At 41.9% G+C, this 15,553-nt stretch overlaps 1 protein-coding gene across 2 annotated transcripts in view; it reads right to left on the bottom strand.

The window, feature by feature from the left end:
* GKAP1 (G kinase anchoring protein 1) overlaps positions 1-11,798 on the bottom strand; it is an 86,091-nt gene extending 74,293 nt beyond the window's left edge. The window contains exon 1 of one of the 2 annotated variants that reach the window (XM_040450306.1): positions 11,676-11,798. The gene's annotated coding sequence lies outside the window, so the exon portion shown is untranslated. The remainder of the gene's footprint in view (positions 1-11,675) is intronic. The other variant, XM_040450305.1, reaches the window with a different exon arrangement.
* Positions 11,799-15,553: the final 3,755 nt, after the last annotated feature.

Raw genomic sequence — 15,553 nt, 5'->3', positions numbered from 1 at the left:
TACAAATACTAGAAGTGAGAATCACTGAGGTCCATTTTGAAAGCTAACCACACACTATAGTTTATATGTTTTCATGAGGGAACGAAAATGAGAAGCATGCATTCAAACGTCCATCTTAACCTAAGAATCCGGAAAATTATTTGGAAAGCTTTCAATTTTTTTGTGAAACAATGCACAAAAATTAAAAAAAAAAAAAAAAGAGCTGATATTTGAAGATGCTACCTAGTAGCTACTAAATCAGAGTATTTTTATTATAAAACCATGCTAATACTTATTGCTCCTATACCCAAAAATATGCAAATTAAGATTGAATACCATGACATATACAGATGGCATCACACTGATAAATTATGACATATTTTTATATTTTTTTAACATTTATTTGTTATTGAGAAACAGAGACAGAGCATGAGCATGGGAGGGGCAGAGAGAAGGGGAGACAAAGAATCTGAAGCAGGCTGCAGGCTCTGAGCTGTCAGCACAGAGCCCGATGCGGGGCTCGAACTCACAAACTGCGAGATCATGACCTGAGCCTAAGTCGGATGCTTAACCGACTGAGCTACCCAGGCGCCCCAATTACGACATATTATTAGACTTAATCTTTGCTGTAAGCATGAGAATTAAGTTACTACATGGGAGAATATACTATATTACAAAATGAAAAAGAAGTTCAAGACTCAAAAACACTATGGAAAGCATTAATACTGCTTCAACTTTAACATGCCACGTTAAAATCCTTTTTTAAAAAAAAGCTTGTTTATTTTTGAAAGAGAGAGAGAGAGAGAGAGAGAGAGAGCAGGTGCTGGGGAGAGGCAGAGAGAGAGAGGGGGACAAGGGATCTGAAGTGTACTCCACACTGACAGCAGAAAGCCCTATGGAGGGCATGAACTCAGGAACCGTGAGATCATGACCTGAGCCAAAGTCAGACGCTTAACCGACTGAGCCACCCAGACACCCCAAATCCTTTAAGTTTTAGTTGCTTTGAGCACTTTAGGTACAAAGATCCTGTACAGTTTTTCAACAACTATTGCCACATTTAATGTTAACTCCTGGGACTATAAATTGCATGTGTCAGCCATTCACAAATACTTACTGCCCCTCCCTGAAGGAGAATTACATACCACTCTCCTACTGAATGGGAGGCATGACCATGTCATTTACTTTGGCCAGTGAAATATAAGCTTTAAAAAGCTTTAAAAGCCAGAATGTGGTTCCTATTTCTGTGATTGTGGAAATATATGCTGAGCTGGAGTCTCCATCAGTCAAGTCTGATGGAGTCTGAAATTACAATGAATAAAATCTCCTTATTAACCTGTAATGGATATGTAGCTTAAGCAGGAAAGCAACTTTGCTGTTTTAGGCTGCTGAAATTTTCAGGTTGTTATTACAGCATAATCTGGCCTTATCGTGACTGATTTCTTGCACAAATAAATTTATTTTCCATTCTAGGACTAATATCAAAACCATGAATTTCACATTTAGATTGTTCTACATGAGCTAAATGTTCACAATTGTCTATCTAAAACATCTTGGGGCACCTGGGTGGCTCAGTTGGTTAAGCGTCTGACTCGATTTTGACTCAGGTCATGATCTCACAGTTGTGGGTTCGAGCCCTGCATCAGGTTGTGTGCTTACAGTGTGAACCTGCTTAGGATTCTCTCTCTCCCTTGCTCTCTGCTCTTCCCCCTCTTACGCTCTCTCTCTCTCAAAATTAATAACCTTAGAAAATATTTTTAAAAAAATAAAACATCTCCACAAAGCTCACAGATATTTTCTTTCTGTGGCATAGGGCAGAGCTTTCTGACCAACGTATCCTCAAATATTGTTTCCCTCAGTCCTTGGGGCACCTAAGAAAACCCTGGAGAATTCAGAGATGCTGGGCCCATCACCATCAGATGCAGGCAGCCTCGTGTGGTGCTCCCCAGAGGACAGCGCCTGCACATGCTGCTCTGCAGTTATTTGTCAACTGTGAAGAGGGCAGTGCAGGACCCCCTGGAAATCTACTTCCCCAGACAAGTGTAGAAGGCACCGGTGCCCATCAGAGTAGGCAGGTCCAAGGAACTGTTGGAAGAGTCTGTATTCTAGGTGCCCCAAATGCAAGCCGTGCAGTACAGGGAGCAGCGGCTGCTGTGAGGAGGGGCAGAGCACAGAATCTCCTAGTGAGCAAGGTTCCAAGTAATGGCCTGAAAGCTCTATGTTCACAAGTGGCAGGTACTTCCTCCCACTTGCCGGTGATATGCCTTTTTAATGGCATAAATCTAGCTGCAAGGTGACTGCTCAAACAATGCACATGCTTTCTGAAAAAGCATTTGCTTTTTCATTTTTGTCATTTAAAATGACAAAAAGAGTTTTGTCATTTTAAACACTTGTAGTTACAAAGTCTTATTGAACTCCTTTCATTTTATCACAAAAAAAATTCTTTATTACATTTTCAGAGAAATGCTTTTAAATTCTCTAAAAATATTTTCAATTGTTACAAATTATTGAACAGTTATACAACAAAAATGTTTTGTTTTGTTTTGTTTTAATTACCTACTCAGCTAAACAAAATTTCAATGAGAACTCAATTTGAAGAAAACATCATCTAAAAGTCTGGGTCAGGAATAGTATATTTTTTCTGATTTCAGGTTTTTATTTAAATTCTAATTAGTTAATATATATGGTAAAATTGGTTTCAAGTGTAGAATTTAGTGATTCATCACTTACATATAACACCCACTTGTATATTCTTATTTCATGGATAAACCTGTTTAAAAACTTATGTTCATAGAAGCAAGCACAATTTTCTCATTAGAAACCCTGAAAAGATTCTGAAGTTTTATACAAATACAACATTTAATATCTTTCCTAATACTTTATATTTTGTCTTACTTACCCTAATCAAATACTATAAAGAAAATGTAACACCTTTTTCCACCCAGCTCTTTAAAGACGCTGTAGATCTCCTCCCAGTTTGGGGACAATGAGATGCTCTGGTCTTTTATGTTTGTACTGCAGAAGTCAGAGGGCAGGAAAGCGCTACCTTATGAGTGCTGACCTGGAGCAAGAAGGCCTAGTCAAACCTGGTCAACTTGCTGCTTGCTTAGAGCTCCTGAGCAATCCACCTGCTTCCTCTGTGAAATAGGGACAAGAGTGCATAGCTCACTGGGTTGTTGTAAAGGTTAAATAATATATGTGAAGAGCTTAGAACAGTAGCCAGTACAGCAGAAGCACTCAAATACAAACATCTACTGGTGTTCTTACTATGATTTTTAACTAAAGTTATGTCTCCAGGTCCTAAAAGGCACAGAACTGGCACAAGCTATTTAAAAATTTGGCTAAGCTTGTCTGACTCCATTGCAGAAAGTGTTATGAAACTTAACATCCAGCCCTTCTCAAAGCTAAGGCTTTAATTCATGAAAGGAAAAAGGATTTAGGCACTGAGAAGTAGTGGTCAAGCAGTCAACCACTGAAGACAGTCAAACACCTGAAGATTATGCCTAACAAATGGCAGAAGGGAAACACCCATCTACCTGAAACCCAAGAATCACAGTAAGGACTACGTCTTAAACACAGCAGACAAACAATAAACAATTCCTGAATGAATGTAAAGAAATAATAAAAGAACGACAAAGTGAAAAGAAAGCATTAGAATAGTGTTAATTGAAAAACAGTGAAAAGACAAAAAATGTTTTTCTGAGGAGGCAGCTACCTATGCTACACTTCAGCAACCATGTGTTAAAATACTTTTTTTAACTTAAGAATGGATAGCTGGGGGGCGCCTGGGTGGCGCAGTCGGTTAAGCGTCCGACTTCAGCCAGGTCACGATCTCGTGCTCCATGAGTTCGAGCCCCGCGTCGGGCTCTGGGCTGATGGCTCAGAGCCTGGAGCCTGTTTCCGATTCTGTGTCTCCCTCTCTCTCTGCCCCTCCCCCATTCATGCTCTGTCTCTCTCTGTCCCAAAAATAAATAAACGTTGAAAAAAAAATTAAAAAAAAAAAAAAGAATGGATAGCTGGAAAGAGAAATGTTCATGGATAATGTTTCCTTGTTTGGTCAGAGGCAGGGATGTAAAACAGGAGAACAGAATAGGGGGTAGGGAAATGAAACAACTGGAAGGGCTGGATCATCTGTGCTACACGTTGTACTTAAAAAAATTGGGCTCCTGGGTGGCTCAGTTGGTTAAGCGTCCAACCGACTTCAGCTTAGGTCATGATCTCGATTCATGAGTTCGAGCCCCACGACGGGCTCTGTGCAAACAGCTCAGAGCCTGGAGCCTGGAGCCTGCTTTGGATTCTGTGTCTGTCTGTCTGTCTCTCTCTCTGCCCTCCCCATCTCTCTCTCTCTCAAAAATAAATAAACATTTAAAAAAAAAAAAGGTAAGAGCTAACACATCGTCTACCTCAATAGCCATGAAAGAAATCTATGCACCATGTCAAAGGGTACACTAGTACTTCAGAAGTGGAGGAGAAAGGAAATGTAAATTTTAAATGAAAGAAGGAAATAAAAATATAAAAACAATCCCCAATTTGTAAATATGAATATTATTTCCATACATACCAAAAACAAGGAAATCCATGGGATTACTCAATATGTTTACTGTCTTTTCTACAGTTTTCACTATTTCCCTAAATATTCTATAATGACCATATTTCTTCTATAAGAAAAAAATTCATTTTGAAAAGGGAAAATGGTCATCTACACCTAAATTCAAAAGGGTAAATGTAAGGTAATCACTGCAATATTGATTTTTTTCCTGCCCTGTATCAAAACTTAAAAAGGGCCAACTACAGGTCAGATTGACATTGAGATGCCCCTGGTCTTCATGTTAGTGATGAAGAAGACAAATGACAGACGGCAGCTGTCAAAGACTACACACTTTTAGAACATTACCTGCATTAACAAACTTTTCAGAAGTTACAAAAAGATAGTCAGGTTATACAATCCAGGGATTCATTTGAAACCTTTTTTTTTTTTTTTGGTAAACCTTGAAGAGAAAAGGGGAGAAACAGGCAGACCATGAAAATATCAGGCATTTTAAAGACACTAATTCAGGGGCACCTGGGTGGCTCAGTCGGTTAAGCATCCAACTTCAGCTCAGGTCATGATCTCACAGTTCATGGGTTTGAGCCACACGTCAGGCTCTGTGCTGACAGCTTAGAGCCTGGAGCCTGCTTCAGATTCTGTGTCTCGCGCTCTCTCTGCTCCTCCCGTGCTCATGCTCTGTCTCTGTCTCTCTCTCATTCTCTCAAAAAATAAACATTAAAAAAAATAAAAAATAAAAATAAATACACTAGTTCAGGGAATGGCTACAGTTACTATGCCTTCAGAACACTATTCTTTCAGTCTTGTGTCCTAAACTTCTACATCTCCATCTATAGTCACAGCTAAGAGATATTAGGATAAACAGGTTCAAATAGAGCTCTTCTCCCCCCCTACTATTTCCCTTTTCTTTCTGTCTCATATGGTCTTTAAACTCCAAATACTCAAATGTCCAGATGTTTATATACCCTTAAGTGACATGGACATAATTAAGATACACAAGGCAAAAAAACACACGCCAGACATCCTGTAAGCTGCCAACGTTGGTCAGTCTATGAATGTGGTGGCTAGTGCTGGAAATTAAACAGCCATTTATCTATTACTAAAATACTATACAAATCACGTTGTTAGTCCAGAAATTTAATGATTATTTTGTATATTTCCCCTCTTCCCTTTGAGTCTCCTTTTAAAAATAACTTAAAAGCAGGGTGCCTGGCTGGCTCAGAGCGTTTGACTCTTTATTTATTTAAAAAAAATTTTTTAGGGGCGCCTGGGTGGCGCAGTCGGTTAAGCGTCCGACTTCAGCCAGGTCACGATCTCGCGGTCCGTGAGTTCGAGCCCCGCGTCGGGCTCTGGGCTGATGGCTCAGAGCCTGGAGCCTGTTTCCGATTCTGTGTCTCCCTCTCTCTGCCCCTCCCCCGTTCATGCTCTGTCTCTCTCTGTCCCAAAAATAAATAAACGTTGAAAAAAAAAAAATTTAAAAAAAAATATTTTTTTAATGTTTATTCACATTTTTGAGAGAGAGAGAGAGAGAGAGAGAGAGAGAGAGAGAGCACGAGCGTGAGTGGGGAAGGGGAGAGAGACAGAAGAAGACAGAGCAAGCTCCAGGCTCTGAGCTGTCAGCATAGAGCCCTACGTGGGGCTTGAATTCACAAACTGCGAGATCATGACCTGAGCATTAGTTAGTCGCCTGACTGAGCCACCCAGGCGCCCCAGAGAGCATGTGATTCTTGACCTCAGGATTGTAGGTTTGAGCCCCATGTTGAATGTAGAGATCACTTAAAAATGAAATCTTTAAACAAACAAAAAGGCTATCAGAAAGACAAATTAACAATCCCCTCTACAACTACATCAAAAAGAATAAATTTAACCAAGCAGCTGAAAGACCTGTACACTAAAACCTGTAACACACTGATGAAAGAAATTGAGGAAGACCCAAATAAATGGATATTTTGTGCTCGTGGACTAGAAAAATTAATATTGTTAAAATGTTCATATTACCAAAGCAATCTACAGATTGAATGCAATCCATATCAAAACTACAATGGCATTTTTCACAGAACTAGAACAAATAACTCTAAAATTTGTATGGAACCACAAGAGATCCCAAATAGCCAAAGCAATCTTGAACAAAGCTAGAGATATCATGCTTCTGATTTCAAACTATATTACAAAGCTACAGTAATCAAAACAGTATAGTACTGGCATAAAAACAGACACACAGACCAACAGAATAGAGCCCAGAAAACCCACACAAACATGGTTAATTTACACAAAGGAGGAAATACACAATAAGCAAAGGAGAGTCTCTTCAATAAATGGTACTGGGTAAACTGGACAGCCACATGCAACAGAATGAAACAGAACCACTATCTTATATGGATTACTATCTTATACCATACAAAATACTAACTCAAAATATTAACTCACATTTAGAAAGACCTAAATGTGAGACCAGAAACCATAAAACTCCTGTAAGAAAACATGGGTGGTAAACTCCTGGACATTACCCGTGGCAGTATTTGTTTTGGATCCGACTCCAAAGGCAATGGCAACAAAAGCAAAAACAAACAAATGGGATTACAAAAAGCTTTTGCACAGCAAAGGAAACCATTATCAAAACAAAAAAAGCAACCTACTGAATGGAAGAAGATATTTGCACAGCAAAGGAACCATTATCAAAACAAAAAAGGCAACCTACTGAATGGAAGAAGATATCTGATAAGGAGCTACTATTCAAAATATATAAAGAACTCATACAACTCAGTAACAACAACAACAACAAAATCCAATTTAAAAATGGGCAGAGGATCTGGATGACACTTTTCCAAAGAAGTCAGAAGGATGGCCAATGGGCACATGAAAAGATGCTCAACGTTGCTAATCATCAAGGAAATGTAAATCAAAACCACAATGAGATGTCATCTCACACCTGTCAGAATGCCCATTATCAAAAAAGACAAGAGACGTGCCTCGGTGGCTCTGTAAATTAAGTGTCCAACTTTGGCTCAGGTCATGATTTCAGGGTTTGAGTTTGAGCCCTGCATCGGGCTCTCTGCTCTCAGCTCTCAACACAGAGCCAGCTTTGGTTCTCGGTCCCCTTCTCTCTCGGTCCATCCCCCTCTCATATTCTCCCTCTCAAAAATAAGACGTTAAAAAAAAGAAGAAGACAAGAAATAACAAGTGTTGGAAAGTTCTGGAGAAAAGGGAAGCTTTGTGCACTGTTGTTGAGAATGTAAATTGATATAGCCGCTATGAAAAAACAGTATGGTGATTCTTCAAAAAATTAAAAATTGAACTGCCATATGTTGCAGCAATTCGACTAGTAAGTATATTATAACTGCCAAGATATGTAAACAACCTAAGTGTCCAGTGATGTTTGAATGGATAAAGAAAATGTGGTTTATATACCACACTTACTATTCAGTCACATAAAAGGAAATCTTGCCATTTGTGACAACATGGATAGACCTTGAGAGTATTATACTAAGTGAAATAAATCAGAGAAAGACAAATACCATCTGATTTCATTTATATGTGAAATCTAAAAAGCAAAAGAACAAATAAAACTCATAGATACAGAGAAGAGATTGGTGGTTATCAGAGGGGAAGGGGTTTAGGGGATAGGTGAAAAAGAATGAAAGGGGTTAACTGTATGGTGGCAGATAGTAGGTAACTACACTTATTATGACGATCACTTTATAGTATATGCAAACATAAATTATGCTGTACACGTGAAACTAACGTGTTATATACCAATTTTACCTCAACAAAAAAATAAAAATAACATATGCTAACTTAGGTAGCTGAAGGAAGACAAAAGAAAATTCACAAAACAATTTAAAAATTTTTTTAATGTTTATTTATTTTTGAGAGAGACAGAGCGTGAGCAGGGGAGGGGCAGAAAGAGAGGGAGACACAGAATCTGAAGCAGGCTCCAGGCTCTGAGGTGTCAGCACAGAGCCTGAAGCAGGACTTGAACCCACAAGCCGTGAGATCATGACCTCAGTCAAAGTCAGTCGCTTAACTGACTGAGCCACCCAGGCGCCCCCAAAAACAATTTAAAAACAAATGTTTCAGGTGAAAATGCACAAGAACACAAATAAGTTCACAAATGTAAATATACAGGCAGCTTGTAACATATAAGTGCAATATTCTATAATTTCTCAAAGACTACCATTAGTAAAAACTATTAATTGCTCTATACTTGAGATGACAGCAATATCAAATTATAGTGAAATCTCCATTTAAAAAATACTCAATATTCAAAAGGCCAATTATTTGACTTATTAAATATTATAGCATACATTAGGGCTTTCTATAGCAACTGTCCTTCCTCCGATGCTACAACAAAATAAACTACTTAAAAATTTCCTGAACACACTTTTAGTTTTACTTGTTTATATCTTTTTTCTGTTCCCTTCACCTAAAATGCCCTCCCTCTCTTCCACTTACAACTTCTATTCATTCTTGGGAGTGCCTGGGTGGCTCAGTCGGTTGAGCATCTGACTTTGGCTCAGGTCACGATCTCACAGTTTGTGGGTTTGAGCTCCACATCGGGCTGTGCTGACAGTTCAAAGCCTGGAGCCTGTTTTGGATTCTGTACCTCTGTCTCTCTCTGCACCTCCCCCACTTGTGCGCTCTCTCTCTCTCTCTCTCTCTCTGGATTCTGTACCTCTGTCTCTCTCTGCACCTCCACTTGTGCGCGCGCTCTCTCTCTCTCTCTCTCTCTCTCTCAAAAATAATAATAAACAATAAAAAAAAAAACACCTTCTATTCATCCTTCAAAATCCTACTCAGGGGCCAGCATCTCTATGAAGCTTTCTCTGACCTGCCTCAAATTAATCATTCCCTCTGTAATATTTCTGTATGTTTATATTTACTCTATTGAATGGATTCCATTAAAATTATCTGTTAACCCTTGTGCCTAGCCACCTACAATCATGATGTCAACATTCTGAAAGTCAATCCCTAACAAAACCACAGGACCGGACACACAAAAGATAATTTCACTGAATTTAAAAAAATATTTATGTTCCCCAAGTACACAGCTCTCTATGCAATATGTGTCTTCAAGAAGAATGCACAGCAAAAGAAAATGCAAAGTGCACTATAGATAACCCCCCATTCCCATAATGCAAATGTGAACGAACAATGATTATTAGCAGTTCAAATTTGTTTCATTAGAAATGCCATTCTAGTAAGTGATCATCGCAACCGATTTTGTTCAGGAAACATATTTAAGAAACATACTGGTTGAGCACTGGGTGTTGTATGGAAACCAATTTGACAATAAATTTCATATATAAATTAAAAAAAAATAAAATTAAAAAAAAAAAGAAACATACTGGTTAAAGTGTTGATTAAAAAGAATTAGGATATACCAGGTACTTAATTAAATAAACTCTTTCTAAAAATGAATAACCTAAACTGTAAACAGCAGGATTAATGGTTAGTACTCTGACTCTTCCACCAAAGTTCTGAGGACTACTGCCACTATGACCTCATTCCTCTAGACTGTGAGCTCTGTAGGGGTCAAGAAAAATGGTAGCAGTAGCCCTATCTCAGTCCTGGAAACCACAATTAGGGCAATACAGAATTGACACCTGTATAAAATCCTCAATCAACAACCAAATATATTTCTTTAATAAAATGATAATTATCTTCCATTAACACTATCAATCAGTTTAGCCTAATCAAAAAAAGAAATTAATACAAGGTAGTGGCCTCCTTGAAATATAACTTAGATTTAGGAAAACAGATTGAGAGGAGCCTGGGTGGTTCAGCCAGCTGAGCTACCGCCTCTTAATTTTGGCTCAGGTCATGATTTGAACCCCTTCATGGGTTCGTGGGATTGAATCCTTTGTTGAGCTCCCCACTCACAGCACGGAGCTTGCTTGGGATTCTCTCTCCCTCTCTCTCTCTCTCTTTCTCTGTTTCTCTCTCTCTCTGCCCCTCCCTCACTTGTGCTCTTGCTCTCAAAATAAACTTAAAAAAAAATAAAAAATAAAATAAAAAAAACAGAGCGAGCATAAAATGAAATGGCACTGAGTATCAGTGATTCAGTACCTGGTGAAAAAAATTTTAACGTATTATTTCATGTTCTGTTCCTCAATGCAACACAACTAAGCAATCTTTCACTTTGGCTTCTTATAAAGTTCACAACCAACACTTGCCAAGTACATACCAAAACCTTGCTCCCAACACACTTACTACAAACAAGCCACGTAAATTTAATGGGTATGTCCTAAATTCCACTTTTTCTTCATAGTTAAGTACTGCTTCCCTAATCCAATCTGTGCCTAATTTTAGCAAAAAGTACAAGCAAGTACTAAGTGTATTTTCATTTGCTCCAATATGCTTTTGGTCAACTTCCAGTTTCTTGCTCTTAGTCCACACAGTGAAGTCACTAAATTGGTACCTTATAGATAAGTCTGTTATAACCACTTATAACAATTAAGAATACCTCCCATTAATTAGGGGCGCCTGGCTGGCTCAGTCGTAGAGCACACAACTCTTGATCTCAGAGTTAGGAGTTTGAGCCACCCGTTGGGTGTAGAGATTACTTAAAAAGTAAAGTAAACTTAAAAAAAAAAAGAATATCTCCCATTAATTAGGATATATGATTAATATCAACGACGGTTACAAACCTGTTGAGAAATAAAATCTGTATTTCCACAGATTAAGTATTTTTTAATATTTCAATTTCCCATAAAGTTTTTCCAACATTCCTATTGCTGCAAGTCAAATATGTTAAACTGATGATTCAGGTTACAATCACAAGCACCGTTACTACATAAAGAAACAGACAACAGTGAATGATGTAGAAAAAATGTCACTGGCTTTTGAGTAAAAGAAAGATGATCTTTAATTAGTGCTTCTAATGAAAGCCGTAGCACCCACTCAATCGTAAAATCTGACTAAGAGTGAAAAATCAAAGAAGCTGAGAGAAAAGACAATTGAACAAGCCATTTTTGTCATTACTGTTCAACATCTACTAAACCCCCCAAAGGCTAGAGATCTGACAAAAATTCTTTGACGGCTGTTCCAAAGAAAAACGGCAAGAAACAAAATTCAAAACCCTTCTCATTTACTTTTCAACAGCTAGCGGGGAGGAGGAGAAGGAGCACTTTATTCAAAAAGTAATACACTATACCTCATTCATGAACGAAAGCCAAATTTCACCCAGAGGCTGTCAGCCGAGGCTCCAAAACTTATTCGCACAAAGTACACGGAGAAAGAAACAGGGCTGGGCGAGACCTAACTCGGGCAGAGATGCGGCTTCCAAACCTGAAAGGAAGAAAACAGCGAGTCCGGTCGTGGCTCCAGAAATTTCCGAGCGCCCGGCTCGACGAGGCAGCGCGATGCCCGCAGCGGGGAGGGGGCGACGGCACCTGTCACCCGGCGGCCCCGCCACCACGGTAGCCCCCGGGCCCGGGCCTCGCGGAGTCTGGGGAGGCGCAGCCACGGCCCGGGCGCCGGGGCCTGAGGAGGCGCGGGTCCCTCTCCGCGCCGAGCCGCGGGGCCGCGGCCCTTCCCGAGGAGCGGCCCTCCCCGCGCCCTCTGCCCAGCGGCTCCGACCAGCGGGGCCCGTCGCCTCAGGCCGAGTCCCCAAGCGCCGAGCCCGAGGCGCACGGAGCGGCGCGGCCGAGACGCCACCACCGCCTCAGGGGCGCCGGAGCCGTCCCCCGTGAGGCGGGCCCGCCCTCCGCGTACTCACCCGGCCTCCCCGGCCGCCGGCTCGGTCCTCCTCTCCCTCCTCCCCCCCGCCGCCGCTCCCGCGGCTCCTGGGGCGGCCGCACTGGGCGTTGGGACTAGGCTGGGTCAAGGGGCAGGGGCGGGGGCGAACTCGCGCCGGGCGGGAGTCGAGCGGCGGCCCCGCGAGCGGGCGCCGGGCACTACCGGGCCCCGCGAGCGAGCGCCGGGCTAGGCGGGCTGGGCGGCCCGCGGAGAAGAGCGCGGCTGCAGGCTGCGGTGAGGGGCGGGGAGAGCGCGGTTGCGAGCCGAGGGCGGGAGGGAAGTCCCGGCGGAGGGGGCGGCGTGAGAGCCGCGAGGCGGAGCGGGGGCGGGGCCAGGCGCGCCCGCCGCCGCGCGCGGGGGTTTGTTTATTTTCTCGGTTGGTTGCGGCGCTGGCGCGTGGGTAGAGGTTCGCCGGTGACGTGAGCGCCCAGAGTTGGGGGAGAGAACCAGAACCACCTGCTGGAGAAGGGGAGCTACGGGGGCCGGGCAGGGTCCAAACGGCTCGCGTAGGCGGCGGCGCCGCGGTCCTCGGGGTTACCGGGAAGAGAAGGGCTTTCCCTGGGCGTTTGGAAGGAGGGAGGCCTCCCGAGGGAATAGGGCTCCAGGCCACTCCCCGCAGTTGGGCAGTTTCACCTGCGTCGCGGAGAGCAATCTGGGGGCCTTGGAGTGGAAGAGGGTCGTGGGACCTGGTGGACCGGGTTTCACGTCCCGTTAGTGAAGCGGGGATGGTTCTGCAAATCAAGATTTCAGTAACAAGACTGCATCTGCTCTCCCGTGAGGAAAATAACCAACGTTGCTCAGTTTTCAGTAGAGTTACACAGCACTTTAGCGTTCTCTGTCTCTTGGTGCTCCATCAGGTAGGATTCTCATTTTACAAGCCAAGTAACTCACCCAAAGCCTCACAGTTAATAAAAGTCAGAGCCGGAACCCTGCTGTACTGACTTCAAATTCTGTACTGCTTACCATCGATCACAAAATCTCCCTAAATCACTTTGATTTAACGAACAGTAGACACATACACTCCCATAGGTAACATCTGCAGAGTTAGGGAGGCTAAAGATGTTATTCTTGCCTTCAGAGACGAAGAAATAAAGATAAAAGTTACAATAAAAGACAAACCGTGATAAGTGCCTTATGAAAAACACGAAGGGTACTGAAGATTAAAAAAAAAAAAAAACTAATTGTGTGGGATATCAGGAAAGAAAAGGCAGCATGGAGGAGGCATTTGGGATTGGCCATGGAGGAGATGGGAATGGTTTCACAGCAAGAAGGATAGCATGAGAACATAAATGAAGACTGATAATGAAAGTCATGGTCAGGAAAAAGCAAATGGTTAAACTCCAGGACATGTTGAGAAGTGGCACAGACAAACAGGAATGGGGCCCTATGCCAAGTGGGAGAATTTTGTATTTAATACAGTACTTTGAGTTTTCGTGGTTTACAAGCCTTCCTTTTCTTTGACATCTCTGTGAATGGATACAGAAATCAGAGGTGGGAAAACTGCCAAATAGACCTGCAATAGGCCAGGTGAAAGGTAATGATGAGTCTGAACTAAAGGTAAGGCAGGAAGGATTTAAAAGAGCTTGGTTAGAAGATGATGTGGAAGCAGCATCCACAGAATTTGGCGATTGATAAATTGGTTTTACAGCAAGAGGGGATAACATGAGAACATATATGAAGGTGGAAGAGAAAAATTGAAGATAGTGGAGGCTTTGAGTTTAGGTAATTGTAGAAGAAATAGAGATAGAAGTAGGAGCTGCTTTTTGAAAGATCAGTTGAGATTTGGACACTTTAAGAGTTTGAAAGATTGTTGAGACAGCCAGATAGAAGTGGATAGTAAGAAGTTAGAAATAAAAGCTTTGAAATATAGGAAAGAGGGTTGAACTAGAAAACAGGTTGGTAAGTTAGCAGCCTATCAATGATATCACTGTGAGAGAAAAGAAGAAAACAAAGGGTAGAATCTTGGAGAACATCTTCACTAGAACTTTGCTACTTGAAGTGTGGTCAATGGCCTAGCAGTACTGGCATGACCAGGGGGTTTGTTGGAAAGGTACAATCTCAGTCCCCCTCATCCCCAACTCGTGCTAAATCAGCATCCTTAACAAGAACCCCAAGTGATTTGTATCACATTACAGTTTGAGAAACTGTGACCTAGGTAAGAGAAGCCAACAAATAAAGAAGAGATCTAATCTAGATGAGGGAAACCAGCAGAGAGGGAGGAGGAAGCAGGAGGGGAATCAGGATAATGCAGAATCACCAAAGCAAGGTAAATTGGAGTTCCATAAAGGCAGGGGCAGGAAGAAGTGTTTATTGACAATAATACCACAGAGGTTAAAGTGCACGAGGAAAGAAGGTATACTTGAATTTTATAATTGGGTGGTATGATCCTCTGACCGACCATGTTCCCATTAAAAGCTTGGAAATTGCTCCTTTGTGATAGGGGACGACAGCCTAGAAATATAATCCCACCTCCCATCCCCCAGTCTCCACATATATGGGACATATGGAAGTAGGTAGGCTTATGGATTTGATAGAAATTCTTTTCTAACTGCTTCTATTTTCTCTGTGAACTAAGAAGCAAGATCATTCTGGCAGACTGCTAATTGTCCGTCACAGGCTCTTCTCCCCTTGTTCCTGGGCACACAGACTGTATTTTTCTCAGCTTTTCTTCTAGTTAGTATGGTCAAGTATTAAGTTATTGCTAGTGGAATGTGAGCAGAAATGATGTCTGCCACTACCAGGCCAGCGTGTCTCCATACATTTTTCCTTTCCACCAGCTGGATTATGCAGATGACTACCAGCCCCTGGGGGTGACAGAGCCACAAGAAAGAAGGTACCTGGAAGAAGGAGAGCTGCCCACTGACCAGGAACACCCACTGCCAATTATCATGTGAGCAAGAGGTACATTTCTCTATTAAGTTGGAGCTGTAACATTTTGGGGTCTACTTAGCCTCCTCTAGCTAATGTAGTCAATAACTGAAGGGGGGGGTTGGGAGGGGGAGGAAAGGTGAAATAGTCTGACTGTGGGAGAGACAATTGACTAGGGAAGCATAGTAGGGTTTTCAGGCACTATTAAGGGTCTGCCTGTGTGAGTGGTCATGAACTTACAGTCAGACCAGTCAATATGGTTGTGCATTTTCCTCCAGCCATATTCTGTTGCTTATGTGCAAACACTGAGTAGGTGGTTTGGGATTAACCAGGACAGAGATTCAGCCAGGTAAGTATAAATGGGGAGTGATAGACCAAGAGGCTGAGGGTAGAAGGAAAGGAGGCATCATAATTTCAGGCCAGATA

The sequence above is a fragment of the Herpailurus yagouaroundi genome, unplaced genomic scaffold (assembly GCF_014898765.1).
Source record: "Herpailurus yagouaroundi ecotype Mexico unplaced genomic scaffold, PumYag 201, whole genome shotgun sequence".
In the NCBI taxonomy this organism is placed as follows: domain Eukaryota; kingdom Metazoa; phylum Chordata; class Mammalia; order Carnivora; family Felidae; genus Herpailurus; species Herpailurus yagouaroundi.
This window is presented reverse-complemented; position numbering and strand designations above follow the sequence as displayed.